Consider the following 11,884-nt stretch of genomic DNA (forward strand, 5'->3'; position numbering starts at 1 on the left):
TGAGTTTCTGCTCTCTGTGCTACTGCTTTATCATTGTTTAAATATCTTTGCACATTCTGGGGCAAGCACGCAGTCTAAATGGTTAACATATACTCGTAAAGTGACCAAAGAGATACGAGAGGATGAGGACATGAAGGCACATGAAATATACAGCACAAGCCCCAACTTTCAACTAAGTTTTTTTCCCGGAAACGGCATACATCTATGTTCAAAATCCATCCAGAAGCATGAAGTTTCCAGCTTTTTTCCCCTTGCCGATAATTATTTACACGTGGCCTGCTAAGTAATCAACAGGTGCTACCAAATATCACTTTTGATGATGTGTTGTGTTTTATGGCACAAGGGCCACTTATGGCCAAAGAGCGCCATGGCACATGGTAATATTAACGATGTACTACGGATGGTATGGACAAGGAATTTCTCATGGTAGATGTGACATGGCTGTAAAAGGGCTTAAGAAACTCGCTGTAAATGACGTAAAACATATAGGTACTAAAATAATAACACTGATGTGGGCAATAGCAATTGGATTTTGTTGAAAACTTAATGCAACAAAACATAACAGTGACACTAGAGCTTCAAGAGAGCCCTTGAATACAATGGCTGTTAGCCGTGTGCTAAAAATTGCCTGGTCAAATGATTTTCAGAGTGTCTGTTTCAGCTAAAACTCTAAGACTAATTTCAGGTTAAAAAGTGGTTCATTGCTAAGAAAAAATGCCGGGTGAAGAGGTATATTTTTGTGATATGCAGAAGGGAAATACCTTTTCCTCTCTGCTTCTATTGCAGGACATTGAATAAGAACATGCAGGACTGTGATATTTTTTGCTGTACTTACTACAAGTCGGAGGATACCCCCCCATCAAGAGGTAAGAATGAGTGTCGCAAGCGTGTCCTATTCTTAATCGGCAAAGGAGCACTTCGCTGTATCGTGATGTTTTCTCTGACATCCAGTGCCCTAATTTGGGTTTGATCAAGTGCAGTTTATTGGATATCCGAGTATTCCACTGTTTCTGCCAGTGGATTTTCAGCTTGCGATGTAAGTATAGTTTAAGATCTGTGGCTGGGATGGGTATGTTTGTGTCGGTGTTGCTAAAAGCTACTGAGGTAGCTTTGTCGTCCGCAGCTTCATTGCCTTTTATGTCACTGTGACCAGGTACCCAGCATAGGATGATGACTTTTTTAGCACTATAAGTTGAGCATAGCAATGTATATAGTTCATTAAATATGTTTTTTTAATGTTTTCGTAGATTCATTAGGGCTCGGACTACACTTAATGAGTATGAACACAATAGCCCTAGTGAGATTCGTTTACTTGATGTGCTTGACTGCAGAGAGTATTGCATATGCTTCCGCTGTAAAAATACATGTATGTGGATTCAATGTACCGGATATTAAAAATGATGGTCCTAGAACACCAGAAGGAGACTTACAAGCATCTGTGTAAAATTCAGCGTAAGAATACTTCTCCTGCAGTTCAAGAAAATGTGAATGTATGTGCCTGAAGTGCTCGTTTTGATATTTCTGTGAAAGAGACGTCACACTCGATAGTCTGCCACTCCCAAGGTGGTGGAAGCCGCGTAGGAGCCATTAGGACATTCTCTAAACGTGAGGTGCCTGTTTCTTTGGACAGTGCTTCTAACCGGGGGGACAGAGGAGGTCTAGTGCCTGGGCAGTTACGGAACAGCCTGGCCGTGGACAGGTCGCGAATAACTGAATGGCATGGATGATGGAAATCTGATTTCTCCTTTAGGCCTAAAAAATATACGTCCTTTGGAGATGTAGAGACCATTCGTTGGATTCAACGAACAGGCTTTCTACGGGGCTAGTCCTGAACGCACCAGTAACGATACGGATACCCAAGTGGTGGATGGAATCCAGCATCTTCAAAGTACTAGGCATGGCAGAGTTATAGACAATGGCTGTGCAGTCAAGGCGTGACCGTATAAGACTTTTGTACTATCGGCGACAAATGAAAGTTGAACAGCGGAGCGCGTGGCCCAAGCATAAGTGAAGATATAGTGCGTGCCGTCCAGTCATCACCATTGACAAGCGCGCACATCCGATTTAGCCGCACTGCGCGATCCCCCTCTAGTGAGATAATTTCGCTTCTGTCCTGGTTCTTACATTTGAAAGGGAGGAAATAAAAAATAAGAACGAAGCTAACATATTGCAGTTTACGGCGAGTCTTGTCGCACAGATCGCCGAAGCCACAGGTGCTGTCAGAGTGAATAGCGGTGCGCGTGGTGCAGTTTGCACCGTCATCGCCCGCACCGTGCGCCGTCATCGCAAGGTAGATTCGCCCGCGCGGTGCGGGCGATGACGGTGCAAACTGCACCACGCGCACCGCTATTCGCGCTGACAGCACTTGTGGCTTCGGCGATCTGTGCGACAAGACTCGCCGTAAACTGCAATATTTTAGCTTCGTTTTTATTTCCTCCCTTTCAAATGTAAGAACCAGGACAGAAGCGAAATTATCTCACTAGAGGGGGATCGCGCAGTGCGGCTAAATCGGATGTGCGCGCTTGTCAATGGTGATGACTGGACGGCTGGACGGCGCGCACTATATCTTCACTTATGCTTGGGCCACGCGCTCCGCTGTTCAACTTTCATTTGACGCCGATAGTACAAGCTCAAGAGGCATATTCTGTCACTTCCCCAAGATGTGCGCGACAAGAGCGTCAGTAGATTCATTGTCTTCAAGCACTTCGTTTTCAAATATTTCAAGTGTGGGATAAAAGTTGGTTTAGAATCTAAAATGAGGCCTAGAAATTTATGTTCATGGCTCACAGATAGCCATTCTCCATGAGGATCAATAACGGGCTCTGGTATTACACCTCTCTTTTCCGAGAAGAGAATGCACATACTTTTTTGAGGGTTTAGTTTAAGACCGTTCTCATCTGCCCACTTAGACAATTTATTCAAGCCAAACTGCACTTGTCGCTTTCAGATATTAAGATTACATGACTTGTAACCTATTTAGAAATCATCCACTTATACAGAATAAAACATTGTATGTGGTATGATATTATGGAGCGAGTTCATTTTTATAACAAATAGAGTACAGCTCAGCACTCCAACTTGTGGCACACCAGTCTCCCGAGTAAATAGACGGGACAGGACGTTACCAATCCGAACACGAAATGTGCGCTTGGACAGATAATTTTGAATCACGTTTAGCAAGTTGCCTCGGACGCCCATTCCAGCTAGATCACGAAAGATTCCGAAATGCCAAGCAGTGTCATATGCCTTCCCTGTCTAAAAATACCGATAAGAAAAACTGTTTGTGCATGAAGGCATCACGGATATTTTCTCAATGTGGACAAGATGATCTGTTGTGGATCTATGCTCCCTGAAGCCACACTGCAAATGATCTAGTGTCTTGTTGCTTTCAAAAAAAAAATGGATCAGGCGCCGGTTAGTAATTTTCTCAAAAAGCTTATGTAGGCACCTTGTTAGAACTATTGGGGGCGAGGACTTACGGAGTCGCCATCTGTCGGAAGCGCCGCCCTTGCGTAGTACGAGAGATGACGCGACGCGCTCCTCATAGGTTTGGCTTCCTGCACTCAATAGAAACCACGCGGCAGCACTCCTGGACATTTCTGTAAGTACTCGCAAAACAAGGGAACATTATTATTGTTGAAATAATAATCTTGGGCCAACTGAAAGCACAGATTCGTTTACAGACGCTATCTCTTTACCGAATACGTACAGTAAACGCCGCTGCACGCGGTAGCCGCGATGGAGTTGTAGTGCGGGACGCGAGCGCGGCTGGAAATCGGCAGAAAGAAGCGAGTGATGCGTCCCTGAAGAACAAGCAACAACCGACTTTATTTTTGTGTTCGTTCAGCCTCTACGGCTCGGTTGCACACCCTCGCACCACTTCCCTTTCCCGCACACCACGATTTTTTATCGAGTCAAAAGGGGAAAGGGTGTCTGGCTGCTGCTGTGCGACCGTGAGGCCGCCACATCACTTCCCCTCCTAGTGAGTTAGCGAACGTTCATAGGACGATTTAAATTGTTCACAAGTACATACGACGGGGCGCCCTTGAGACTCGTCCACTGCGTGTTTTCGAGACTTGGCATGGTTGGACGAGTAGAGCCTTAGAGGGTGGTGTTAGAGATGACGGCGCATGTGAAACGGTGTCTGCTTCTTCAATGCGCGCTGGCTTCAGCCGATCGAGTGATACCACTTCGTGACGATCGCGCACGTCGATAGTGAACTGCTTCTCACCTCGACGCAGCACTCGGAATAGCCCGTTATACGGTGGTTGGGGTGGCCGATGAACTGCGTCGTGGCCCACAAACACGTGTGTGCACGAAGCGAGCTCTGATGGTACGTAGTACACCGCGTGTGGCGCTGCCTGTCGCGGTGGCGTAAAACGCCTTAAACTTCGTAAAGTAGTGCCACGCTTTGAAGAATGCCGCCTCCTCGCGCGCTCTGGCCGAGGCCGACGCCGCGTCGCTATTGGCCTAATAGCATCACGTGGGCCCTCGCGCCGTGCATCAGCGCCATTTTTGCTCGAGAAGCGTCTACGGAGTGGCGAGGAGCGCACGTTGGCGCCGTTCCTACGCTAGAGCAGTGTAGGCGGCGCCACGGTCGGGGAGGGAGGGCGAAAGAGAGGAGAAACGAGGAGGAGTGAAGGCGGAGCAGGAGAGTGTCAGTACTTTACGAAGTTTAAGGGGTTTTACGGTGGCGTAGTGCGAAGGTTTTCCATTATGTCTCGTAGCCTAAGTGCTTAGGCTGCGGTGGCTGTACAACTGTCTTGCGGGCTGCTCGTGAAGAATTCTCCTGAAAGGCGCAATGTCGTTCCGTAGACCAGTTCGGCCGCGCTGCAGCCGATGTCTGTCTTGACAGCTGTCCGGATTCCCAAGAGGATGAGTGGTAGTGCCCCCATCCAGCTGCGCTCTTCTGTTGCGGCGAGCGCAGAATTGAGCTGGCGGTGGAAACGCCCCACCATGCCGTTGCTAATCGTGTGGTAGGTTGTTCTGATGCGAGAAGCACCAATGAAACTATTAATGCTGGCGAAAAGTGATGATTCGAACTGCCTTCCACGGTCCGTTGTTACTATAGATGGTGCACCGAAACGAGCAACCCAGTGGTGCAAGAAGGCGCGGGCAACTGTGTCAGCTGTGATATCCGCCATAGGTATGGCCTCCACCCAGCGCGTGAATCTGTCAATGGACGTCAGTAAATAGGCATTCTCTTGGCAAGGCGGCAGAGGTCCGACAATGTCGAGGTGTACGTGGTCGAAACGCGCGTCTGGAGGCGCGAACGTTGCTAACGGGGTCACAGTATGTCGATGAATTTTGGCACGCTGACACGATATGCATCCTCTTGCCCTGCAACGCACGGCTCGGTTGATACCTGGCCAGATGAACCTTGCTGTGAGCAACTTTCGCGTAGCTTTGATTCCAGGATGCGATAGCTTGTGAACAGAAAGGAAAATGCGGCGACGTAGATTGGCAGGCACGAAGGGGCGTGGATTGCTCGTGGAGGTGTCGCAGCAAATCTGGTCTCCTTATCCCGGAATCTGCGTCCACTGTAGCTTGAGGGCCGTTTTTGTTAGGATGCATTTTAGCTCTTCGTCTTCTCTTTGGGTTGCCGCCAGTGCGTCGAAGTTTACTCCTTCTGGAACGTTGACGACGTTTACAGCGCTCCGCGACAGGGCGTCGGCAACGACGTTGTCGCTCCCTTTTACGTGGCGGATGTCTGCCGTGAACTCGGAGATGTATGCCAGTTGCCGAAGTTCACGGGCCGTGTGCGTGCCACCGTCCGAATGCATAGAGCGGAGAGCATAGGTCAGTGGCTTATGGTCGGTTAAAATGAAGATCTCGACGCCTTCCAAGAAATGCCGGAAGTTGCGTATACTCGAGTAGACGTCCAGCAGTTAGCGCTCGAAGGTGCTGTAGCGGCGCTCAATAGGTGTCAGCTTCCTCGAGAAGAATGCAGTTGGGTGCCATGTGCCGTCGCTCAGCTGTTGCAACACGGTGCCGATGGCTATGTCTGAGGCATCGACCAATAAACACTGGGGAATTCCTGACCGTGGGTATGCCAGGAGAGCCGCATTTGCCAAGGCCTTCTTGCTTTGGTTGAAAGCCCTTTTCGCTTCTTCGCACCAAGGCAGGTCATTCGAAGATCCTTGCGTTGCCTTGAGCCACGGAGCAAGAAATGTGCCTTGAGCAGTCCGTGAAGCGGTTGTATGGTATGGGCGCATTTAGGCACAAAGCGGCGGTAGAAGTTTAGCAATCCGAGAAATCCACGTAGTTGGCGCTTCATGGTTGGCAGTGGAAAATCTTGTATGGCCTGCACTTTAGATGGGTGTGGCCGTACTCCTGAGCTCGAAATTATGTGGCCCAGAAATGATAACTCAGGCACGCCAAGTTCACTCTTGGCCGCATTGACGACAACGCCGTGCTCAGTTAGGCACCGAAAAACAATCTGCAGGTGCTCTTGATGTTCTTCTGGGGTGCTGCTTGCGATAAGCAAGTCGTGCAGGCAGGCGTGACAAAAATTGAGGCCCCGTAGAACACCGTTGATAAACCTTTGGAACGTTTGACCCGCGTTGCGATTCCGAATGGCATGCGCAGGAATTCGAATAGACCAAAGGGTTTAGTGTTAGCACTCTTGGGGACGTCTTCCGGTGACACAGGTATTTGGTGATATGCACGTACGAGATCAATCTTTGAAGAAAGTTTGGCGCCATGCAGACCTGCCAGTATGTCGTGAATATGTGGCACGGGGTACCTGTCGGGCGTTGATTGTGACACTGTTCAGCACTCGATAGTCCCCGCAAGGACGGCAGTCACCCGATGATCGCTTGGGAACCATGTGAAGGGGAGATGACCAAGGACTGGAAGAAGGTTACATGATACCCAACTCCAACATATGGTCGAATTCCTGTCGTGCCACCACCAGTTTCTCAGGCGACAATCGACGTGGTCGGGCGTGAACCGGTGGTCCAGCAGTAGTAATGTGGTGAAACACGTCGTGTTATACTGGGGATCCCACTTGGCGCTGGTGTGTCAGGTCAGAAAATTCGCTCAGTATGGAAGTGAAACGAACAGGGCCTGCTGGCTCGATCAGGGTAGGGCTAAGCGGCGTATGTCTTGAAGGCTTGCCTTTTACATCGCTTTGTGACACAGGGTCTTGTAACCTCCGGTTACGCACGTCGACTAACAGTCCGAAGTGGCGCAGAAAATCCGCCCCGAGAATGGCGAATTTCACGTCGGCTACTACGAAAACCCATCGTAGCGCTCTCTGCAGGCCGAGACTGACGGTTAGGGAGCGGTTTCCGTACGTGGCGATGGCTGTGTTGTTCACTGCTTGCAAAGGCGATGTGTTCGGGCGCTTTCGGTCCGCGGGCGATGCTGGATGTACGCTCACTTCGGCGCCTGTGTCGACGAGCAAGCGGAAACCGCTGTTGCGGTCGGTTAGGAAAAAGACTGATGAGCGACGTTCTTGCATGGCAGAAACGCTGGTCGCCCTCAGCGCCTGCCCGGGGCGTTTCCCGAGAGCTCGCAGGATGGTACGCATTTACGTGCAGCATTGCCGAACTTGCGATGGTACCAACATAGTTTTTGGCGTTTCATAGACGACTGCGGAACGGTTGACCGTGGCGCGGTATGGAGGGCGACCACGGAATCCACGAGACGCGAGATTTCGTTCTTGATCTCTTGAAGCTGCTCATGTGGAGACGGTTCGCTTGTGACGGCCGCGACAGATGTGGGAGCTACCGCCATGAGCTTGTCGGGTAACTCGGCCAGCTTGGATAGATCGTTCTCATTTGAGGCAGTCATGACCATTCTGACCTTCTGGGGGATTTTCTGTAGAAATATTTTGAGCAGCAGGCTGTCAAGACCGTCCACTTTGCTGCCCAATAATTGCTGCATGTGACGCAGCAGCTGGCTTGGCGTCCTGTCGCCAAGGTTGGCTTCGTGGAGAAGCTGTTGTAGCCGCTAGCTTTCGGGGGGCGTGATCCTGCGAATGAGTGTTGCCTTCAACGCCTCGTAAATGTTGTCTGCTGGTGGGGAAAGTAGCAGGTCTCGAATTTCGCTAGCGGTTGATGGGGGCAGACTGCTCACCACATAATGGTATTTCGTGGAATCTGCTGTGATGCGCCGTGCAGCGAATTGGGATTCTACCTGAATGAACCACAATGCAGGGTCCGCAGTCCAAAACGGAGGCAGTTTGACGTCGACGCCGGAGAGTGTCGGAATTTCGGTGCCTTGAGGTGTGTCCATAGCACTTGCTGCTCGTCCGGGTCACCAATGTAGTGCGGGACGCGAGCGCAGCTGGAAATCGGCATAAAGAAGCGAGTGATGCGTCCCTGAAGAACAAGGAACAACTGACTTTATTTTTGTGTTCGTTCAGCCTATACCGCTCGGCTGCATACCCTCGCACCACTTCCCTTTCCCGCACACTCCACGATAATATTTTATCGAGTCAAAAGGGGAATGGGTGTCTGGCTGCTGCTATGCGACCGTGAGGCCGCCACAGAGTCTCCCGAACCGGCTTCTTGCGTGAAAGGTAGGCAAACGCTGTGAGAAAACCATGTGAAATATGTTCTTATAGTGGGCTGTCTGTATAGCTAAATGGAGTATTACAGAATGAGGCCTCAATGCAGCGATCGCACGGGTTCGCTGTGAGCGACTGCGCGCCTGCATCCATGTACGCGCACAATGTTCCCCTTTAGCTGTGAGTGTGTTTTCGCATCGTGCTGTGAGCTTTAGGCAGCAGCATATGAGCATTTGACAGCACACAAGCAACCAGTGTTGCGTGGAAACCATCAGAGCTGTTCAAAAATAATTTCGTTATAACTACGGACTTCGACACCTACCAGGGCGACTTCGGATGTCCCGTCGCGATCATTGAATGTTTTTCCTTCTAAGGTCTTGGACGTTTAAATAACATTATTTCTCAAGTTGCCTCGCACTGTATGTTTATCGGATGTTCTCAGCGAACAATTACCCGCTGCTTCGTTTATTTAATCCAGTACATTCCATTGTTTGGTGCTACACAAGCATGATCATATCCCATTGGACCACAGATCTCCAGTGAATATCCAAAGGGCGTCCTACAAAGGATATTTTGACGTCCGTCGGACATCCCTAGAAGTCCCGATGATGTACTACGGATGTCCATAGGATCGTCCGACGCAAGAGAATTGCACATCCAACGAACGTCCATCGTACATCTAAATTAAATATTCGGACGTCCACAGGACCTTTGAAGATAACTCGTTGGAGCACCAACGTCCTACAGATGTCCAACAGAGATCCAAAACGGGACACTCGAACGTCCCTGGGATATTCGCGCGTGCAAGAGATGTTTAAATACGGATTATTCTTATTGCATAATCCCGAGTGCATCCTAAGGACATTTTTGCCAGGATGTAGGACGCTTCTAGGACATTTTACCAATCGTCGAAAGGACGTTTGTAGGAGATTTGGTTGTGGATTTAAGATATCCATAGGGCGTCCATATTGATTATACGCCCCCCTTACTCAAGGCAACCAAATATTTTTGTCATGCAAAAGCTGAAGTACCAGGAGACAAGCTAGGAATGCAGCCCACCGCATCTCAAAGCCCGTTAAATGAAGGCTGCAGTGCAGCTAAGCATTGTACACATCATTCCCTGCTACGCTAAGCAAATACATTACATACAACTTGATAAAATGCATTAATTCAAAACATAAGGACATGCAAGCTATACTTGTTTGTGCTAACGGGAACGAAGCTAAAGAACTAAGTTCTGCAGGCTGCTGAATCATTTGACAATCTCAATGAAAATACAGCATTTATTTCAATAAAACAGTTGCAGAAAGATCACTAGTTCCAATTCTGAAATGCACTCAGCAGTTTTCAGTAAAGCCCATCAATGCAAATAAATAAAACTCAATAATTTCATCATACAAGCTCAGCCATTAGGAGTTATTTATACCGCGCCATGGTTATAAAAGTGAACATGAATCAAACTGTTTACAGATGCACTTTGGGTAGCAAGAAAATTTAAGAATTCGCAGTGGGGCCACTACGGAACTTATCACGAGGCTTGCTGTGGGCTCACTTCCGTGGTCGCAGGCACATCAATGCCAAATTTGCTGAACAGTTCTGATATGTTAGCCGCTTTAAGTTGCCAGCCTTTCCCTAGCCATATTCAGTAACATACACCAACACCAGTTATGCTAAAGATGTCACAACTACATTAGGCATTAACAAAATTATTTGACTAGTTCAGTGGTCATATATAGACACAGACAGCTGCTGTGTGATCATCCATTTATGGAGCAAATGCTCTATGCACCCATAACAAGTTCTGGTAAAGGTCACCAGAGCAAACACCGACACTTTCGTGTAGTGACGAGACCATTTCACTAGAGCTAATAATTTGCAGGTGCACCTCGGCCAGTAAAAGAACTTTAAAAGCCCAGTGCAGGGGCGGGCGGGGGGGGGGGGGCTACAATTAAGGAGGTTAGTAAGGGCTACTGCGGGCTGGCTCACTTCAACAGTTGCAAGCACATAAAAGCAATGTTTGCTGGAAAGTTCACAGGTGTCTTAGCCATGAAGGAAGCTCCTCCAGACTTTCTGCAGGCCTGATTCAGTGGTCGCACACAGTAAAAGTACTAAATATTTTATAGACGCACTGGGCATTAAAAAATTACCAAAGGATCACTTAAACAGTTGCAAACACGAACATTACTGGAGTTCACAGATACAAGAGCAGTTACAAGACACTTGCTTCAGCACAATACCAAACTGATTTCACAGGTACTAGAAGTTACAAGACACTTTCTGTACTTGAGTGGTCACGAACACAAATTTACCATAAGTGTTCATAGGTTCGAAGGCCTGTAAGCAAGTAAACAGAAGCTGAATGTGACCTTTCCGTGGTCACAGCCAAATATTGCTGAAGCCGTCACATGTACTTGTGACGTACATGTACCTGTGACATGTACATGTACCTGTAACGTACATGTACACAATTAACTAAAAGCTTGCAGCATGCTCGCTTCAGCAGTCATAGACAGAAAAATGCATTATGAGTTCGCCCGTACCAAAAGCTTACAGAGGATTTGTGTGGGCTTGCTTCAGCGGCCACACAAACACAATTTCATCCTAAAAATTCACGGGTATCAGACAGCCTCGATGGAAGTTACCAGAGGCAGAGCATGACTGTTCTTCAATGGCAGCAGTTACAAATACTTCTGAAAAGATCACAGGTATCTTGGCGACTAAACATTTTACTAAGGCTTGCAGGCTGGTTGAGAGGTCGAAGACAACTACATTGCAGTTCACGTGTACTAAGAAATGTAGTGGGGCATTTCCGTGGACTTGTTTGAACAGTCACAGAGACAAAAATTAACCCAGAGTTCACAGGTACATTAGCCCATAAGGAAGTCGCCACACGCTGGGTGAAGCCTTTCGTCCATAGTTTCAGATGCAGAACAGAAGAGATCACACGGGTGCGCTACACAATTTACTAGTCCTCCTGAAGGATCGGTTCCAGTGGTCGCAGACACGAAAATACACTGTTGAGATCAGAGGTACTAAGAAAGTTAGCAGATTTCCGTGGGCTTGTTTCTGTGCTGATCATCAACGAAGAATGATGTCGACCCATAGTGACACCAGGCTGATGGCAGGAACACAGCATGACTGTAAAGTATGCAATAAAACTGTGTTAGAAATGTGTACGAAAATTGCTATCCACCATGTGCATGTTAACAACCTGCAAATTTAACAGCAATCTGCAGGTTCTGACAGCAACTTTGCTTCCTTGTGGCTTAATACAAACTCGTTGAGCTAACAGTTATCAGAAAAGAAGTAATGATTTCAACTCTGTACGAAGATAAAAAGAATTTTCCTGGTCTCTACGTCAGCATAGCT

This window comes from Dermacentor andersoni, chromosome 1, assembly GCF_023375885.2.
Source record: "Dermacentor andersoni chromosome 1, qqDerAnde1_hic_scaffold, whole genome shotgun sequence".
NCBI lineage: Eukaryota > Metazoa > Arthropoda > Arachnida > Ixodida > Ixodidae > Dermacentor > Dermacentor andersoni.